Genomic DNA, 21,177 nt, shown 5'->3' with positions numbered 1-21,177 from the left:
AAAGCACTGCACAATGTTAACATCAGTGCTCTAGTGTATTTAATATACAGTTAGGCCCAGAAATATTTGGACAGTGACACAATCTTAATGATTTGGACACTTGGATTTGACATTAAACAACTGAGATGCAGTTCAAGTACAGACTTTCAGGTTTAATTTAAGCGGTCGAACAAAATTATCCTATGAAAAGTTGAGGAATTACAACAATCTATACAAAGTCTCCTCATTTCAGGGGCTCAAAAGTATTTGGACAATAAAACCATTACCATAAATAAAATATTGATTTTTAATATTTTGTCCTTTGCAGGCAATGACTGCTTGAAGTCTGGAACCTATGGACATCAAGATGCTGGGACTGTCCCTTTGTGATGCTTTGCCAGGTCTTTACTTCAGCTGCCTTCAGTTCCTTGTTTGTTGGTCTTTCTGGCTGAGTTTTGCCTTAATCAAAATGAAATGCATGCTTGATCGAGCTGAGATCTGGTGATTGACTTTGTCACACCATGTGGTGTGTTTTGGATCATGCCTTCTGCATATTTCTTCTCATCGTAGTGGTACACATTGATGTAAATTTAAGCTATCTCAAGAATGCTGTTCCAGGACTGGGCTATCTTCTTTTTTTTTTCCTTTTTTTTTTTTGGAAAGGTATAATCTGGCATTTGTATTTTTTAGGGTGCATAATGATTTGCACCTTGTGGTGATCCCTCTATATTTACTGCCAGAAAGTCTTCTCTTTATGGTAGACTTTGATACTGACACACCTACTTCCTGGAGAGAGTTATTCACTTCGGTGAAGTTTGTAAAGTGATTTTTCTTCACTGTGGAAAGACCTGCAAAGACCTGCAAACAGTTACCACTGACATCCAGATGTCCATGGAAGCTCACCAGCTCACCAGTGGGCTTTTTTTGTATCAAAATCTACCAAACCGTTGATTAGGCCCCACCTACTATTCCTGCTATCTCTATGACAGATTTCTTCTTTTTTTTCAGCCTTTCATTGAGATCTTCTTTGACTGCATGTTTTGGTTTCACGGCAACAGTTTCCAAATGCAAATCAACTCCAGATCATATACCTGGTTAAATGATGTACGATTTTTGAGGGAATGGCCCACGCATTCTATATAGGAGTGTGCCATATGAACATAGGGGTGTTGATGCTTGTAGTGAGTCTGCCAGGCTAAATGTTTGAGCAGGGTGTTCCTAATTGGAAAAACCAAATACTTTCATATGTCCCTGCACATACTTCAATGTTTACCCAGAATTCAGAGATGGGTTTACTCTCCAAATCTCTACATAGTGGAGATGAAAATGCCACCTAATTATTTTATGACTAAATTAGATGTTGCACTCTTGTGCTCCATTTTATTTGCATCAGATTTGATTGTATTATGCAGTGTCTGTAAAGAGACGTTTCTGATGGGTTGACTCTCTTGGGGCAGGGGGAACACTGGACACGCTCCTCAGCTAGCGGTGTTAATTGTCAAAGAAAGAAAGAAAAACTTAATGTGACGCATATGGAAGTTATTTTATTCAAATGTCTCTGCCCTGTATTTAATGCAAGACTGCCCACACTCAGTTAGCTATTCAGTATTATCGTTACTGATTACCATTATCTGCTTCACTTACCACTGTCTTGCTCTCCTCTCCTCTTCCTTCCTTTTTCTCCTTTCACTGCCAGAGGGATAACTTCTTTTCAGTTTGAATTGGCCACTGTTGACATGCTTAACTACATACAAGTGTCAGTCTCCAATTGTAATTCAAAAGCTTAGCAAAGTGCCACTGCTGTCAAGGGCGGACTGGCCATCGGGAGTACGGGGAGTGGGCCAGTGGTTCCCAGTGGTTCAGTGTGGGTGCAGCCTTTAATATGATAAGCAATGTTAATGGTTTTTCCAGTGTCTGGCTAATCAGCATTGGTTTACATGGACGTCAGTTGTGGGGCCATTGGCCAATCACAGCCGAGTCGAAGACTGAGAGTTTGGGTTTGCCCCTACCTCCCTCTCCAGTCTCCACCTGTCAATCAATTAATCAGCCGTGCAAAAATGGAGAAGAAATGCAAGGAAGGAGCAAAAAAATTGAGAGAAAAGAAAAGGCACGCACTACAAGCACATGCGGCCAAGTGTCAGAAACTGACAAATATATTTTGTGCTGCTGCATCATGTGCACCATCCTCAGCGGCACCTGCAGCTCTCATGGTGTCACGGGGATGCTATTCAGGTGGGCGGCTTTAATGCTATAGTATTATTTGGCTAGCTTTCTAACTTTTAGCACAACACATTTAGGTTAGTTTGGCTGTAAAAACGTCACTATAGCGTATGGACTAGGGCCAGACGGCGCTCAGTGGCATCAGCCAACATTGACATCATGGCTTAGCATCTAATAAAATAGATGAGCATCTGATCTAACATGTACAACTCATTTGTATTTCACTTAAAGCTCTTAATTACTTTGCTAATTTATCAACATTAGAATGAATGTCAGTTTTATTCTTTTGTGTGGGTATTGTTGGATAATATATAAATTGAGACAGTCTATGTGCAGAGGAAATGAAAGTTGAAAATACGAGTTGAAACATGAAAAACAAACAACATGATGTAGGAGAATGTTCTTCGATACATTGAAGTAACTGTTGACATTTATTGGTGCATATATTATTTGTTAGTAACTAGTAGGACTACAGAATAATGTGTTCACTCACATGCAGCCAACAAAAAATTAACTTAATGGTGACTCAGATGATGTGTGCTGTTGGTGTATACTTTTCAACATGTTCTCTTTTCACAACACTTTTGGATGAATTAAAGCCTCATCTTTTTGAAGCATTCAGACAAGCCCATCACAACCTTTTACTACACCTGGTTTAGAGACCACAGTGTACTTGAGAATCAACCACATATAGTCATTACATTTTTACCTGTGTTTTCTTATCAGTTAAACCACAATTTTCCATACCCATATTGTTTATTTTAATGCAGCTTTTTGTCACCTTTTCATCTGGGAATTCCCCAAAACTTCAACCAAATGTTTCGACTCATATCCCATATTCTCTCCATCATCCACCTACATCATTCGCCACCATCATACACCTCCATCATCTGCTTCCAGCATCCGCTGCCCTGACCCCTGAGTGGGCCAGGCCACTTTTTTGCCCCAGTCCGCCCCTGACTGCTGTGGTTTAAGGTTTGCCTCCTACTGGCCAGGTCTGCTCCATGTTTGCATCGCATATTGCAAACAGATTTTTTGAGCTGCACTTACCTGCTGCAAATCTCAGTTTCTACACCATGCTCCCAATGTGTACTATTGGAGGTCAATAAAGTCCTCCCTGGCATGTTCATTCATCAACTTTGAGGTGACATTTGCTTTCTGACATGGTGCATTATCATGCTGGAGTCACTGGAAATGACCATAAAGGGATGGTCAGCAACAATACTCAGAAAGGCTTGTATTGATTGGCACCCCCACCCCCACCACCACCAGCCTGAACTGTAGGAAAGTGGACTGGCTTTTGGTGAGCCTTTGACCAGTACTGAGATTTTTTTCAATTTTGATTTTGTTGAATCTAACATGGCCTTCTGTTATCACAGCCTGTTGGCCTCAGACTCTGATGTTTTGGGCCTTCTGAGAGGCTTTGCTCACCACTGTTGTCATCTGTGTAACTGAGTTATAATAGCCTTTACTGGCTCCAACCAGTCAACCAGATTGGCGTATTTAATATGTATGCTGCTGGTCCTGGGAAATACATTAACTATACAATATATTAATACACTCACTGGCCACTTTATTATGTTCAATTGCTTGTTAACGCAAATAGCTAATTGGCCAATCACATGACTGTAATTCAATACATTAAGGCACGTAGAGGTGATCAAGACAACTTGCTGAAGTTCAAACTGAGCATCAGAATGGAGCAGAAGGGGATTTAAGTGAAAACTAACTAATAGAACATTGGAAAAATGTCGCCTGGTCTGACGAGTCTTGATTTCAGCTGTGACATTCAGATGGCAGGGTCACAGTTTGGCGTAAACAACATGAAAGCATGGATCCATTCTGCCTTCTATCAATGGTTCAGGCTGGTGGTGGTGGTGTAATGGTGTGGGTGTTATTTTCTTGGCACACTTGAGCATGGTTCAAATGCCACAGCCTACCTGAGTATTGTTGCTGACCATGTCCATCCCTTTATGATCACAGCGTACCATCTTCTGACGGCCACTTCCAGCAGGATAATGTCTATATATCAATATATCATCAACATATAACATACTCTCATGTTTGGTATAGTGTACAGTGATGTTGCACGTTGTATTGTAAATGCCACACTTGGAATGTGAGATATGTGTATATCTGAAAATTGCGTAGAGAGAATTATGGTAACACTTTATAATAACTGCACACTATGAAGCATTAGCAAAGCATAAGTAAATAATGAATTCTTAATTCATAAGCATCTCTAAAGCATGTTTAGTGCCACTTAACAAAATTAGGTAACACTTTCTATGAAGGTTGTATTTATAACGCCCTATGAATGCACTCATGTTTTATAAGGTGTCTATAAAGCATTGTAATGGTCATTATTACCATCTATACATATTCACAAGTCGTCATAACCAACTTCATGATGCATTATGACAACTGGTTATGTATGATTATAATTTTAATCTGAATAGTGCATTATAAATATGTCAATATCTGCCTAGTCACTTGTTAGTTTTATGATGCATCATAACTACTTTGCTTTGCTAAATGTGCATAGTGATGCATAATGAGTTTTGACTTCGCCTATAGTGCTTTATATCTGTAGTTATAAGTATATGTAATAAAGTTATAATAATAAATACATCTCCCTACAGCACACTGTTATAAACAGCTATGCTATATCATAAGTGCTATTTGTCAGCTCTAAGTAAAGTGACAAGAATGTGACACTATTATTAACAGACATAAGTTACTATGAGTAATTAAAAGGTGCAATGAACTAAGTCCTGAGTCTGGCATCTTTACCCCATATGCACAATGTTAATATCATAGGTGTTATTTGTCAGCTTTAGGTAAATTAGTGCAAATGAGGTGTTGTGGATATAAGACTATTATAAACGAATATGAGGCACGATGAAATGAGAGCCTGGACAGTAAAGACAAAAGGAATGTATTTAGTTCACTTTATTTTCATTTAAACCAACACACATAATCAGAATGATTATCAATGTTCTGAGCACATTACACAAACACATGAAACAGGCCACAAAAGTGGCACGGCGTGGTCCTAGAGATGTGGCTCTTAAAAGTGCCTTTGGGTTGGTGAGGTGATTCAGGGTCAGAGGTCAGGAGATGGTTTGACAGCAACTACAAGAACAGAGGCAAATCTTTAGTGCTCTAGCTGGGTTTGCTTTTTTATGCAGAAAGGTTTGATTGAAAACACATAAGCAGATCACGTTTTTTTCTTTAAAGCAGCCTAATGAGACAATATGTTACCGCATGTCGTGCAGGCACCGCAGATTACCCGTAGGTGGCTTAAACTAGCTACACGAAAGTTACCAGACACGGGTAGTTTTAATTCACAAATTAGATCGTTTTCATATTCTTGCGTTTAATGATTGAAATCATTCAAAACCATTGCATTAATATATAAACGATGTGCTTCATGTAAGCAAAGTAAGGCATTAGAAAACATTAGCAGGACAGAGAGACAACCTACCTGTCCTGGAGAGGACTCAGCGGAGAAAGGGAAGAAAAGCCGCTTTACGACTAGTACATCCAGTCAATGCTTTACGACAGTGGGTGGAGCTGGGGACGGAGGTGGGTGGGGTCAGAGGTCAGGGGTCATGGACTAAGGAATGACATTTCTACAATAATGATAATATAAATAAAAACGATATTAAAATAATATCTGACGGCATTCAATAAATGCGGACATTTCTTTATTTTCTTTATTACATATACTTATAACTACAGATATAAAGCACTATAGGCGAAGTCAAAACTCATTATGCATCACTATGCACATTTAGCAAAGCAAAGTAGTTATGATGCATTATAAAGTAAACAAGTGACTAGGCAGATATTGACATATTTATAATGCACTATTCAGATTAAAATTATAATCATTCATAACCAGTTGTCATAATGCATCATGAAGTGGGTTATGACGACTTGTGAATATGTATAGATGGTAATAATGACCATTACAATGCTTTATAGACACCTTATAAAACATTATGAGTGCATTCATAGGGCGTTATAAATACAACCTTCATAGAAAGTGTTACCCAAAATTACGATGCTGCTATTGTTTCTGGAGGCATGTCCGCACTGTGGACTGTATATAAAAGAGGTCCACATGGAAGAAGCTCATTAATTATTCAACAATGTAAGACATGTTCTTTTATATCAGATGTAGAGGTGTAGTTAACTTTAACTGCAGTTTAGTTTACTTTTTACTGCAGTTATGTTCTCTGGAAGTCTACAGACAATGTTATTATATGACAGCCAGATGTTTCTTCATTTTAAGTGTAAAGTTGAAATAAATATGAAAGTGCACTTTACTTGCTTACCTAATAAATGAGCAAAAGCATTGTCTGAATAATTTTTTGTACCAAATGACTCCACACTGAGGGAGAGTGAGCCGTTTCATGTATGGAGCCATTAAATGTCATTACTGGACATTTTCTGTTGAAATATCATGTTTACTAAATGTAAAGGCTTCATCCATCAAACTTTAACTAGTAGAAAATAACACAAAGGACAGAATAATAAATAAGCAACCTTAATATGTGGGGTGCTTATTTATCAGTGGGAGAACCCTAATTATCCAAAACTTACACAAACCTCACTCATGTTTGTGCTCATTAAAGTAGTCAGAGCGTACTAGTCTCTGTGCAAGTGTTTTCAGAAGGATCTTCAGTTTTATATTTTGTTTTGGCTTTTTGCACATTAGCAAGTGAGCAAGACATGGAGGGCGTATTCCTGAGGGGTGACATCCAGCTGCCCCCTTCTACACTGACATGTCTTTGAGTTGTGCTGCAGGCAATAATGCACTCTGATCCCCACACATACACATGTGAGAGCAAATCCTTGATGGTCATAGATCAAAAATTTGAAGTATTAACCTGTGAAAGTGTTTTGGCAAGTCGTCCTCTAAGTATTGTTCAAAAAGTAACATTTTATTATTGCCTATTATGTTTTGCTTACGGTATGAAGTACAGGGTTACATGCTGTAGACTGTAACTGAAACATTTTTTAGAGACAGTTTTCATCCAAATTGTGAACCTGATGCAATATCTTTGCATCAAATTCAACAAATGTGTAAAAGCGACCTTAAAGTTCTGTATGCACAATCTAATCCTTTCATAAGTGGATTCCAGTTAAACTGTTTGGACTTGCTTGTTAATCTTCCCCTGATGCTGAATTCCATACCAGCATCATTTACTGAATCATACCTGGTCCTCTCACCAGCTGAGTGATTCAAATCAGTCTCATGCAGAAGATTGCTTTATTGGAAGGCAGAATCTATTTAGATGAAAGGCTTTCAGTCTCTCTTCATGGTTTTGGTGTATCAATCCTCCATCATGGACGCTGAAATGTATAGGGATGATGGACAGCCCCTGCAGCAGACATCTAACAACTATCCAGGAGACATTGGTGATGATGATGGCCCCTGGCTGCAGCTGGGTGCTAAGCCTGAGAATCTTGTTCGTTCTGCACCTGAGTCACAAAAAGGAATACAGGATCGCTCCAGATGGAACTACATGGGAGTCAGCACAGAAACCTCCCAGCCGGGAAAAATGTTGATGAGTGGGAGGGTCTCGCAAATCTCATGCAAAGTTGATTCCTGAAATCGCAGAGCTGTTCAATCATCACAACTCTGTCTGCATTGTCATTTTTCTGAACTAATGTTTCCACTCAGAAATCAGACTCAATGAATTTAATATTAAGGTTAATTGTTTTTGAATTCATATGTTTGCAGTGTAATGAATTGTTATCTACACTGTTATCTACAGTTTTTATTGCATTAGCTGGTATTGATTTATAGTATGTATGATAATGGAATGATCAATGTAATCAAAACATGTAACTTTATTCAACAACCTAAATGTTACCATTGCATTAAGCTTGTGCTAACCATGCTGTTAGAGTTGTTTTTCAGTTGTCAACAATTTCATTAAGAAAGAAATATACTGTATTCTCTGACAGTTTAGTTACAAATCTCCTGCCTTTTTTGATGTTTTGTTTTATTCCAATGTATGCCTGAGCCTCCTTTCATTCATGGCTGATTGATGACTTGCTTTATTTGAACCTTTTATCACCATTACCACTAGGACAGCAAACACTCTATCATTTTCTTTTTGTTAATTTTAAAATAAAAATAAAATAGACTTTACACAACTTAGGACAACCGTACTGTATTATGATTGAATTGCAGACTACACATAGCTCTAGCAGGCCTGTTGGGTCATCAGGATATGGACTTCTCGTAATGTTTCAGTCAAAGTTGAACACCCATGGTATTATGTTCTTATTGATACACGGATTTTGTGCACAGACATTTCCTTTCTTACTCTGATTTGTATAAAGGATTGGTAAATGGTCTTGCTTTTATATAGTGCTTTTCAACTTATTGGTACTCAAAGCGCTTTTATAGTCAGAGACACATCCACCCATTCGCTCACACAAGCACACACACATTCACAAAGCAGTGCCAGTTGCACTGGGAGCAACTGGCAGTTCGTGTGTTGTTCAAGGACATTTTAGCATGTGGCACATTCTGGGGATCAGAACACTAACCCTTCGGCTTGTAGACAACACGGTTTCCCTACTGAGTGATGATAATATACTATACTGCATATATCAAGAAGAAAAGACCATTCAGGTGGGAGTTTCCTTGTTGTATCTTAAACTTTGTATTATGTTGTTCACTGATGCTATTCTTCCCACATAATGAAATTCAAGAATAATGGATGATCGATCCTAGCCCACTGCATTCAAGGGAGAGGAAGAAAACCATTGAGAGACTGATGAGTTCACACATTTTCAATGGAGATCTTAACATCTTAGATTGCAGAGCCAGTTTTGCCAGAAGACTGGATCCAGTATCAGTGTGTTCTATTTGGAACCTAGTTAAAAGCTGCTCGAGATCTTGTTGTAAAAAGAGCCAATTGATTGAAATGGGATGACACTTTAATCTCCACACAAGGTTAAAGTCCTTGCTGGTCAGAAGGACAACGCAATATGAGTTGCTGATGTTAAAGCAAATGACAGAAGACCCACTTTATCACATGAATGTTTTCTGTTTGGACCCTGTATCACCTCATACCGAAAGTCAAAACTATTTCAAATGCAAAAGGTATGATGTTTTCCCTAAACCTCAGCCAGCATGGCACAATGATTGATGATGTGTCATGTCCCGACAGGAACTGTTCATAAATTTGCCTAAACCCTTTTGCAACATGTTCGCTGTGCATTTGAATTGGCATCACTACCAGTGTGTTTTACTTACAGCTTTCTACTCTGTAGTAAGTAAACAATATTAGTGTAGCATGTTTTTATTCAGTATGTGTATGTGTCTTGAGTTTTTCCACGACAGCTTCATTCTTAAGTACATATTCACCTTCTTCTTCCTTACATTAATGCATATATGGCACTGGGAATGCTGGCTGCTGCAGAGCAGTTAATGGCTGAAACAAAATGAAGGTGACTGGTAATGGTTATTGTTTTATCCCTCTCTGCCATTTAATCTCCTTTCAGGGAGCTTCATTAGGCACTGGAAGAGCAAACGGCCTGTAGATAAAACTTGATCTGTGAGCCAGGGACACTCAGGACAAGCCAATCTTCATTCACCTCCTGGCCAAAATGGCATGAGCACCAGTCCAATTTTCTGTCACATGGGAACTCTGTCACTGATCAGAGGGAGTTTGTTCTAACTTAGCTGAAGGTAGTTATTCAAACACAGTACTTTAAACTCAATACAAACAGGCTCACAATCATAATACAAAAATGCTGAGGTGCAGAAGGTATTATGTTTTTGTGTTTGTGAGAAAAGTAACAACTGCTGCTTAAACACAACAAAGTACAACTTAAGTTGATGAAAATAACTGTAATTTTGCAGGTATGGGCTTACAAATTTCAATTAGCTGTGTTGTAAAAACTTTTTTTTTCAGTCTTCAGCTTCCTTCAGTACAGACTAAGATAGATTCTGGACTGGATGCACACCTTTTATGGTTTTATTGCAGGAAGGGAGATGGTGAAAGAAGGTGAGAATCACTGCTGTGCCTCTGGTGAGACAGAGCACCAGGCCTGCTTATATAGGGTGATCTCATTTCAACAAGAAGAAGGGCAAGGTTCAACAGTATCATATTGGGAGTTGTTTTTCATGAGAGATGGTTAGTAACTCTTAATCAAGTCCTCTAATCTAGTCTATCCTGACAGTTATGGCATCTGCATGGTAATCATCTTAGTGCCAGGTGTACCCTTTCTCTGGCGGTTCCGCTACACTATACTCATCTAAATACAGTAATACAAAGGATATATTAAATTATTGGTAAATTTCCATCCAACTGAATGTGGCATTATAGGAGACATCTTACCAATTGTAGTATGGCATTATATACTCATAAATGTCAACCTTACTGTGTCATTAAAGAGAAATGTGGATCACTATGTGTTTACATGCGCAGCTTAATCGAGCTATGCTCGAAATTCCACTTTCTGAATGTGGCCCTGTCCCAGTTTACATGCAACTGGAGAAAATTGAATCAAAATGAATAACTGCCCACACTAGGTGGCAATATATGCCTTTTCAGCAGGTTAATACCATGTCGATAAGGCCCCCTAAAGAAGAGCCGTTCATTCGTCAGACCAGCATTTCAAACAATAACCTGATGGATAATAGTACACTTTTTTAATCTTGTACGTTATGTGTGCGCTACTTCTGGTGCACATAAGATATGCCCTACCCCTCAGGTGGTTCTTCTACTGACTCTATTTACCTTCTTCTTCTTCTGCGACCGACTTTCTTGGATGATTTTGTTCCAGGGTCATACACCAGCGCAGTGGTTATGGAGCATGCGCACAAGCGCTATCCAGTTAAAACTCAGATTAAGCGTATACATCGATTATCGATGGAGAAAATCGATTTCCAATCACATTATCTGGGTGTCTTAACCGGATAAGGAGAACTCTGATTTTAGTCAGAGTAATGTGTTTACATGCACTTAAGATGTTCAGTTAAAGTCAGATTAAAACAATAATTCACTTGTTTCACATGCATGTAAACATACTGACTGAAATCAGAAGGATTCCTGAAAGGAGCATGAATTTTGATACTGACATAAGCCATATTATCCTCTAGGGTCCATGAACATATGTGCAAACTTTTGCTGCCATTCTTGTAATATACAGTATATTTGAGCTGCAAATGTCACAAGCATGGGTTTTGTTGAGGGAATTTGCTAACTCATTTCTTTCATAATTCATTTTCTAACAACCGTGAATGTGGCCAAGAGAGTGGCAATTTATCTAGTTGTTGTCGAGATATTTCAGACTGGACCAAAGTCTGATCGACAGACTGACATTGCTCTCCATATAGCCCTGCTGCCTTTTCACTGCAAACAAGACATAAACTAATATTCCATTTTCCTGTCAAAAAAATTTAAGCCAAAACCTGGACATGTAGCCGGGTTGGCTGGTTTAAATCCAATCTCTCCTGGTATCAGAACCAGGAACAGCACTCTGAACGTAGATGAAACATGCCAATCTTGCCATCCCTATTTTAAATCACCCACCATCTGCAATGATAGGAAGAGGATACAAAGTACTTTGGCTGTGATTTGTTTTGATGCAAGGCACTACAGAAGTGTGGAAATGTTCAGTTGTTATTAGGAGGGACACAGAGGAGGAAGAGGAGGAGCAGGAGGAGGAGGAAGAGGAGGCAAAGATGGCTGCAGCTCCAGCTACGGGAATGGCGTGAGCATATCAGGCCGAGCAGATTGTGTGGTCTGAGTGGCTATTAAAAGTGACAGGATGGAGGCCTTGGAGTTGGTGAGCCGCCTGATTACACCTCTCCTCCCCAGTCCCCCTATTGACTGTGGTTAGGATGTAGCTTTCCATTTCCTGCCGAAATAAATTAAAAGTCAGAAGTAATTTGCCTGATGGGGAGGGGGTGCAGGTGTTTTCTCTTTTTTTTTTTTTTTTTTGCTTCAAAGTTTCTGAATAAAAAATCCCCTAGCCTGGAAATCAATTGAACCCTTGGCTCTTTGATAAGGAAGGGGCTTATTTTCAGCCTGTGACAGTTTTGTGGCAGGGAGGCAAAAAAGGTAAGGATTTGATTAAAGGGGAGATCGTGAGAGATTGAGGTCTTGTTCTTGCCATAGGAAAGATCAAGGCATGCAATCATGTCTGCTACAATGCTGGCTCTACCGCCATGCTCCCGCTCCCTCATTGTCTCTCTCTGACTCACACACACGCAGAAGTATACGCACAACCATGCACTCATGCTGACATTTTCTCATGTACTCTTTGTAGTTACATTTGATAAGTAATGATCTGTTCTGTCCAAAATCCCAGCTGAACGTGCTCAGATCCCTGTTTGCTATGTCTTCTCTGAGACTCGCTTCCTGTCAGACGAGTGGTGGACAAGCAGCATCTACACAGCCTCTCCAGCAATATCCTGTTGCTGTTCACAAAAACTTGCCTTTTACAAGCCTTTAAAGCAGCCCTGTGACACTACGCAGTGAGAATTTTGGTAGTTCTGGACAGATGCCTTGAGAGCACCAAAGTAAGGGCAGGTTGTGAATACACCCAAACCTCTTAAACTGGCTAACTGCAAAGCTTTCAACACGAGCAGTATGACAATGACAGCTGCATGTGGGTAGACTACTGCCATCGGGATTAATATTACATGATGCTACACTGGGGTAAGCAATGACAAACAATGGCGTGTGAAGAACACAGGGAAAGTATATCAAATATTGCAGAGCATTTTGACTAAAATGAGTGCAATTACTTGACAGATCACACAAGCACCATTGTAAAACAGGTGTCTTTGAGGGAATTCTTGTGCCACTTTTTCCACATGTGCCTGTTCACAAAGACTCAAGAGTGCTTTACTGCTTGTTGCTCATGCTCATACTGGTGAGAGCAAGATGAACCCCTTGAACATCAAACAGGCTTTCATGTTTCTTTTATTTTAAATGGCAGTGTTTGTACAACACCAGGAATCTGAAGCCTTCCCCCGATCCATATCACCTTGCTCTGGGACAGCAACTCAGCCAAACCCCCACACACCCCAACCCCCCGCCCCATATCCTCTCGAGAACACAAGAGAGGATGCACGAGGGTGTGTGGTGTGGGGCGAGGTAAGAGAGGGACTGGCACAGAGCCACAGGTTCCCTCTTCACATCAGGTACAGAATGGCGGGCTTTACAACTTCAAATGGATCCAACCCACCCCCGCTACACTCCCATACCCCTCGATCAGACACTCATATACAAATACAGATTAAGACACGCACATACCTCTCTCTGTTGTGAGCCCATCTGGGAGTGAAAAGAGGCCTCGCTTGAAGTGTTTCCCAGTTGAAGTGACTACATAAAAGGATGAAGGACGGAGGAGAAAAAGGCAAGGGTTTCAAAGATGGAGGAGAGAATAGGTTCGGGCACCTTCACCTTCGTTAATTTTAGATGTTGTTTATTCCATGCTCTTTAAGCTTTCCCAGAAGAGAGTTTATTGCCTCAGTACATATTTCCATATTTTTACCAGTGACTGAGCTGCTGCAAGATAATTTCTCTGACTGTGATTCTGGATCCAGTGGTCCAGTTTGTTCATTTGGAAAAAACACTACTGGCATTAAAACACATACAAATACAAACAAATAAATAAAATGACAGAGAGAGATTCCATTCTGAACCAATATAAACTATATGATATTCAAAATGTTCCTGTAGTCAATAAAGGCCATAGAGACCAAACAAAAACTTGACTGGATAGCTGTTGTGGGTAGAATCATAACCTGATATAGCTTATCCCTCACATTGATTGAGCTTTAATATATCAGCTAAATGCATTACTGCAAACACACAAGTAAATCAGAAACCCCAGAGAGCCAAATACCTGCTAACCTCACATAAAATCATGTCCACAACAAATGCACTATTTACTCTAGCAGTGTAATACAAATGCTAAGCTTTTTAAACCTTTTTCATGTTCTTACTTCCGTGACTGTAAAATTACTGTAGAATAACCTGCATGACAGTGGGTCAACTAGAGAATTGGTGTGTTCTCATTGTATTACAAGCATGTGATTTCACTAAATTCCATGCCACCATTACACAGTGATAAGAGGCTGTGGTTATGTCACATATTTTTAGTGAGATCAGGTTCTGTGGAAGAAAAGATGTCAAGTGAGAGACTCCCCTAACATTAGAAAAGTTATTTCCACAAGCAGGGAATTGAGCCAAGTCTGCCTGAGGGATGTGCTTCATTCACCTAATATCATCCAGATGGACAAAGCTGATTTGTCTGTCTTTTTAGTGCAGAGAGTGCACATTTGAAATCACCATTTGTATTTCACTCATCAGAGTGAGACAGTAGAGGGAGCAAGACAGGAAGGATACAGAGAAAGAGAAATAAAGGAAAGTGAGACAAAGGGGGTGGAGAAAGAGAGCGAGAGAGAGCGAGAGAGAGCGAGAGAGAGAGAGAAAGAGAGAGAGAGAGAGTTAGAGCAGTATGCCAGAGGGTGTCTATCTCCTCTTCAGCAGGAGCTGTCAGCCGGTTCTGTCAGAGTGGCTATAAACAAAAAGTGTTTTCTACCTTAACAAGCTCAACAGGACCTTCAGTGGGGAGACGACACAGAAATGCTTACTCTCCAGGGGTGACAGCCACTGTCTGCCATCAATCAGTCAGACTCACTGCGCAACCCACAGACAATGCCTCAACAAGGGCAGAGCTCAGATTCATCACAGGGGGAGAAAAAAAACAAAATGAAAACAAGGCATGATGAAATATACACATCAACACTGCAAGTCATTTAATTTTAATGTGCAACGTGATAGGGGAGATTATGCAGAAAAGAAAACAGCAATGACAACATCTAAAAATAAATGTCATGTAACCTAAAGACTATTTTTCTCTTGCACAGTATTAGAATCACAAATGTCGATTTAAGCGACCCCCTGTCAGTGAGCATGCGTTGGTGCTGGTTCTCACAGTGTATGCATGCACCTACACAGATTTACTTAGACATTATAGCCTTTGAAGCACTGTCAGTGTTTTGAAACTATGCTCTCTGTCACAGAAATCATTTCAAACACCCTTTTTCACAATGTCGCAACCCTGTTTCGGGCTTTGATCAAAGCCAACAATGTCAATTTTATGAGGAACTGCTGTGTAGTAATGCATGATGAAACTGTCAGAAAGTTGTTTCAGCTTGCTCCCCTGTGCATCTTAAAATAATCATTTGCTTGCTGTCTCCACATGTCACTACTTTTTATTTTGCAAGGATTTTCCTTGATGGTTTACAGACATTACCTGACAGGAAACAAAATGGGTTACATTTGTACGATGAAATATTCCATATTACTGGAGGTAATTTTTACATGTGTGAGAGATGTTTGCTTCCTTGATAAACGCTTGATCTAATTTTTGTCAAGATTCCCTCCCGCTCCTGAGGGTGAGATTGCTGGTATGAAGTCAGATTGTCATTACTTGCTGTATGGTAAATTTTACAACCAAGCTCATGTTTGTGGGAATGAGGCCCAGTTAAATTTATTGCTAGACAGAGCTGGAATTTGTGATAGATTTGTCTGTAATCTGGTGTTATCAGAGTAGAATGATGATATATATATATATATTTATATATATATACTGTATATATATATATATATATATTTTTTTTTTTTTCTAAAAGAGCTTGTGCTTTATGTATGAGTGTTTTAATACTTCACTATTACATCAGCTTCACTTCACACATGCACATCAACTCCTCTTCAGGTAATTTATCTAAGCTTTGGAGTTTTGATCAAGGATAAATTTGAATTGCAGCCCTGCAATATTTCTTATTCTTATTTGGGCAACGCTGTAGCCTATAGTGCTTCTCACCACTCATTTCAAATCAAGGTCTCTGCTCTCTTCTCACTTTTGTCTCTGTCATGCTATGTTAAGCCTACATATATGATGGTCATCAAAGATTGAGCGTGAGAAGGAATAAATGTTCCGAGGACCTTTTATAATAAAGCATAGTAAAGGACATATGTGAGAAGGGACTACAGCATGCTGTAAAAGTACTCCATGTACTATGATTCATCTGTGAATGGCCTCAGCGCCTAGCTAAAAAAAAAAAAAAAAAATGCAGCAGGACTGCGCCTTAGATTTAGCTTTACGCCAGTCAAAAAATATCACAATCAAAACATCTCTGTATTCATTAAAATGCACCTGAACAACTCAATAGAGAAAAGAACAGGGATTAGTGGAAATGAACAGACCTTCTAATTTGCATTGGCACACCAACAGTTTGTGCTTAATGTCTGACCAAAACAGGCAGCAGTAAAGACACGAAAGCAGTTTTTACCTTAGCAAAATAAAGTGACCCCAAAACCTAATCTAGATTGTTCTGTGTCATTATAAATGGCAGCAACCTTTTGTGGGCAGGTTGTTGAGACTAAACCCGCTCAAGTGAAGTGTCTTCTGCCTGCACAGTGCTTGCCATCAGTATATCTGGTGGTGTTGTCAAGTCTAGAGGATTACAAACAGTGTCTGGATGACAGCAAGTCTGGCTGCAGTGCATCTCGACTAGTGTGAGGTTCTTGAACGCTGGTCAGAATCTATTTCCCCTGCCCTGCAGCAATTTGACTTTGTGGTTGAAGCTTGACTTTAACTTTTGAGACAAGAAATAACATACTGTCCCACTTCCAACTGTAAAGTTGAAGTGATGACCAACAAAAAGGACTCTGGCTAAGTTCAATACACTATGAGGTTTTGCTCTGTCAGTAAGACCAGTAAGTAAACTGTAACCCTCCCTTTTTGTAATGCTTATAATTAGTGCTGGCTCTCCAGCTGCTATATTTGTGCTTGGTGTCCTTCCAGGAGTGGGACTAGAGGGGCTCCTCATAAAGGAAGCCCTATATGGTTCCTGGGGGCATTGTCACCTGTGATCTTTCTCTTGTGACTCCAGGTTGTCTACTACTGTGGTGTGATGGAATATTATCTCATAGTCCTCCCTCCCACAGTTTGAGGATTGCTAGTCTCAATCTATATACCTGATTGCTGAATGTGTCACTAAAATGCTATGAGCTTTTGGACATGGGAAATAATCCTTGGAGCAGCTGATGAGGCAGTACATCTAAGTACAGGACAGTGCCTTGAGCCACCGTAACTTCACAACACATTAATCTCTTCACAAATGCAGTTAATAGCATGTTAAGTGAGCTACAAAAGCAAAGTAAATGAGAAGTAATGTGACGCCAGTTGCCAAAGTGCTCCACTGAAATCCTGAGCAGTCAGCAGGACTGGTCGTGTCAACTCATTTCTCAGCTGTGTCTCTTGCACTCACACAGGGATATGCCCCCAGGTGAAGAGGTGCTCAGATTCCACAGATGTCATCCACAAATGCCATATTTCAAACAGCCTGGGAAGGGATCTTCAGCCTCACTTAATACCGTTGTGATACTAATAGGGCAGTAAGAAGACAACCCGGCACCCCAGGTCTTTAACGAAGAAATAATCATGTGCAGTCGCAGTCAAAATGAAAACACAGTTGAACCAACAGCGATCATCACTGATTTGAAACAAATGCTGAATACCAGAACCTTTTGTGAAGCTAAGATTTAATGATACATTAGAATGTATCCAGTTTTACTAGTGTACCCAATGAACTGTCTAGTGACTGTATATTGCCTGTTCAAACTGCCTCAAAGTACACAGTCAAGTTACATTATGGGCTTGCAAATAAATAACATGCAATGTCTACACATGCTGTCTCCTGTCTTTTACATTCTGTCCTGTTAGTGTAAGAAACTAGGATATGAATACACCTAGGGATTGTTTCCAATCTAATAGAATTTAAAAAAATTAGCAAAGGAATTTTAAATAAAGAATGATCCAGTCCTGTCAATAGGACATAGGGGCATACTTACAAGAAAGCTTAAGATCTTCAGTAATTGTTTGATAGCAGTTATTTTTGGCCCAAACTTGTCTGTATAATGTGTTTACAGTTCTGAAAAATGACAAAGAAATATTTATGTGTGTTTTCTTGTTTTTCTGTAGACTTTAAATGGACTGTTGAATGTGGTTACTGAAACACACTACAGTTACATGACAATGATGAGAAACGGCTTTCCTGACTCAAGTCCACTGTAACTTGTGATGACCAACAGGAGATTTGTCTGACTGCAGTCTCTAATACAGTATTGCCTACAAGAGTTACTATATATGAACTGACCTATATCTTTTATAGTCTTTGTCCACTGAGTATTAAATGAAAGTATCTATGGTTTATAAGAGGGCTACAGCAAAGCTCAAATCCCTTCACTGTAACATTGTGCAATATGTTTTATTTACATCGAAGTGGTCATCCACAATATTCAGAATACATATTCAGAAGTCGGAATATGTGAATATGTAAAATACTACTCAAGCTTAAGCACCTGATTTCTCCCCAGGTGATTGGTAAACTTTTGGTACAAAATCCTAATGTCATAGATGTAGGCTTTGCATTCAATGACGGATATCAAGAGTCCATTTTGTCTCCTGTCGGTGGCCCACCTCTACATCAATGTACTAAAAATAAAAGTGTTCCTCTTTATTTCAGCATTTTCAACACAGAGTGTAATATACAGTGTATTATCAGTACCCTCATGGTCACACTCTCTCAGGCCCTAAGCTTCTGTTAGGTTGAATAGTGTCAAAAATTCCAATAATTAATATTATCGTGATGCCAAATTATACAAATTACAACATTTGATCAACATCATTTAAGATAGTAAATTGGGAGTCATGTCTCTTATTCACAAGCTCATGTTTCTACTTGTAGGATATGTCTGGGTGAGCATGAATATTGTGTTTTGGATCCACAGTATTCCACCACACCAAAATGTAAATATAAGGATCCCTGTCTCTGTTCCATATCTAGAGATTTTTCAAAGTGTGAGGGGCACCAGAGGACCTCGGGGGAGGTCCTTTGGGGAGGGAGAGAATAAACCTGAAAAAAAAAGTGTAAACATCTGGTTAGCTAACTACAGTGCATCCAAGGGGCCAAATGGATCGATTTTTAGAAGGCTACCTCCAGTGAATGTGAGGAGTCTGGGGCGAGCAGAAAACGGAGGAATTATGACCCTAATTGTTGAAATTTTGACTTTTGATGTACTTAATGCATGGAAAACTTTATAGACTTATACTCGAAATTCGACATTCTGAATGGGCTCATTGCAACATACAACAGAGAAAATCGAATATCTGACAGGAACAAGTCCTCCTCCTCCACACTAGGTGGTGATATGTGTCTTTTCAGTAGGTTAATAAGGCCCCTTTCCCAACTGACCTATTACGTGAAATAATCAACACCGACATTTCAAACCACAACAAGACGGATAATAGTACAGCTTTTTTAAACTTTACGTAACGACAGTATGCGACCATGTAAACTCCACCATCATGCTGAAACTAAGCACTACAGTTTAAAGATCAAGCATGCGTAGCACATACAAAGCATCAACATTAACAGTAATAATAATAGTCTAATAACAATAATGGGGGACACTATCCCACGCTTTGAAAACCCCTGATCTAAAGCATATTTTTGTAAAACTGCTGCTCATCCATTGGAGTGGAGATGTTTAATATGAAACAAACCACAGATTTTTCTGTTATTTGTCTAAAAAGCACCAAAAAAAACACTTTGTTTATTAAATACGTAATAGCTTTAATGGCTCTTCAGAAGGGAAAAATCTGTGGTTTATTGATGTTTTTCACGGCCAAGCACATACCATACAATTTTTGACACTTTCCTCTCACATTGTACATGTGTTATCCAATGATAAGTGGTAAATGAAAATCATTTGTTTGGAATGGAGTCAGCATCATTGTGCTGCTCATGCGAATGAAGGTGGAGGCGAAAACAGTCTAAGGTTTAGAATTAAGTATTTTACCCTCAGGTGTCTTGACTTGTCATAGCGGAAAACACAGAAAACTGTCACTAACAACATTAATGATGCCTCTGTTTTTTTTTAGTGCACCAGTAAACCATGACTGTCAACCAGCATGAAAAACAGCAAAATAATACAGCTATAAAACCAGAGCCATCATCCACTGTGTTGATAACAACAGTGCGTTTCATATATTTTGAAATGCCTTCTATAAAAAGGACAATCGTAATTTCATGGCTACCTGAGGCAGCGCACACTGTGTAAATGACAACACTGACACATTATGAAGATCAACCTGACAAAGATCTGCATACTGACACACACTGTCCAGGTGTTGTGTGTTTTTTACCACATACATTGTGTTGTGGTATGCTTTTAGAGTAGTAGCATTATGGCCGAACGGTCACAGACTCGCCTCCCACTTTTCCATGGCTGATATTCCTTGAGCAGGCATCTAACCACCAAGCTGCACCGGCGCAGTGAACCCTGTGAAGTACTATTAATTGCTACTGATTTACATAGGTTAAACATCTGCATCAGTATTGATAAGCTCACGTGTCTATGTTCAGTTCTGTTGTGTTCTATGAACTCTTAAAACGCCAGCATGTTATTGCAGCACCTTATGGTACCTAAGAAAGCAGTTATGTTCAGAATTCATGCAGAAGTGGACCTTGTAGACCACATTTGACAAGGATTTAATCTGAGAATTATTCCATTATCTTCTCTGACTGGCTGAGTGAGAGTCACAGGGACACAGTTTAAAATGTGTGCTGACATTACCAAACATGGTTCATTACCTCATAATGGGTTAATTAACATTGTTACTATGGTTACAGAGTGTGCTTTGTTTTTGTTTTTTGATGTCAATTAATGCACCAATTGAGAGATGAAAGTTAAGGCAGAGCTGAGAGTTTGTTGAGTGAGGGCCACACATTACAAGTGTCAGATTGACAGTGTTTATGGTGCTGACATGGCCTATGACCCACAGTAGCCCGTGTTCAAGCCTCAATGAACTCGCAGAAAAGCCACTGTAGCTTGTTTTGTGTGAGATGCTACA

This window comes from Mugil cephalus, chromosome 3 (assembly GCF_022458985.1).
Source record: "Mugil cephalus isolate CIBA_MC_2020 chromosome 3, CIBA_Mcephalus_1.1, whole genome shotgun sequence".
Classification (NCBI taxonomy): Eukaryota; Metazoa; Chordata; class Actinopteri; order Mugiliformes; family Mugilidae; genus Mugil; species Mugil cephalus.
This window is presented reverse-complemented; position numbering follows the sequence as displayed.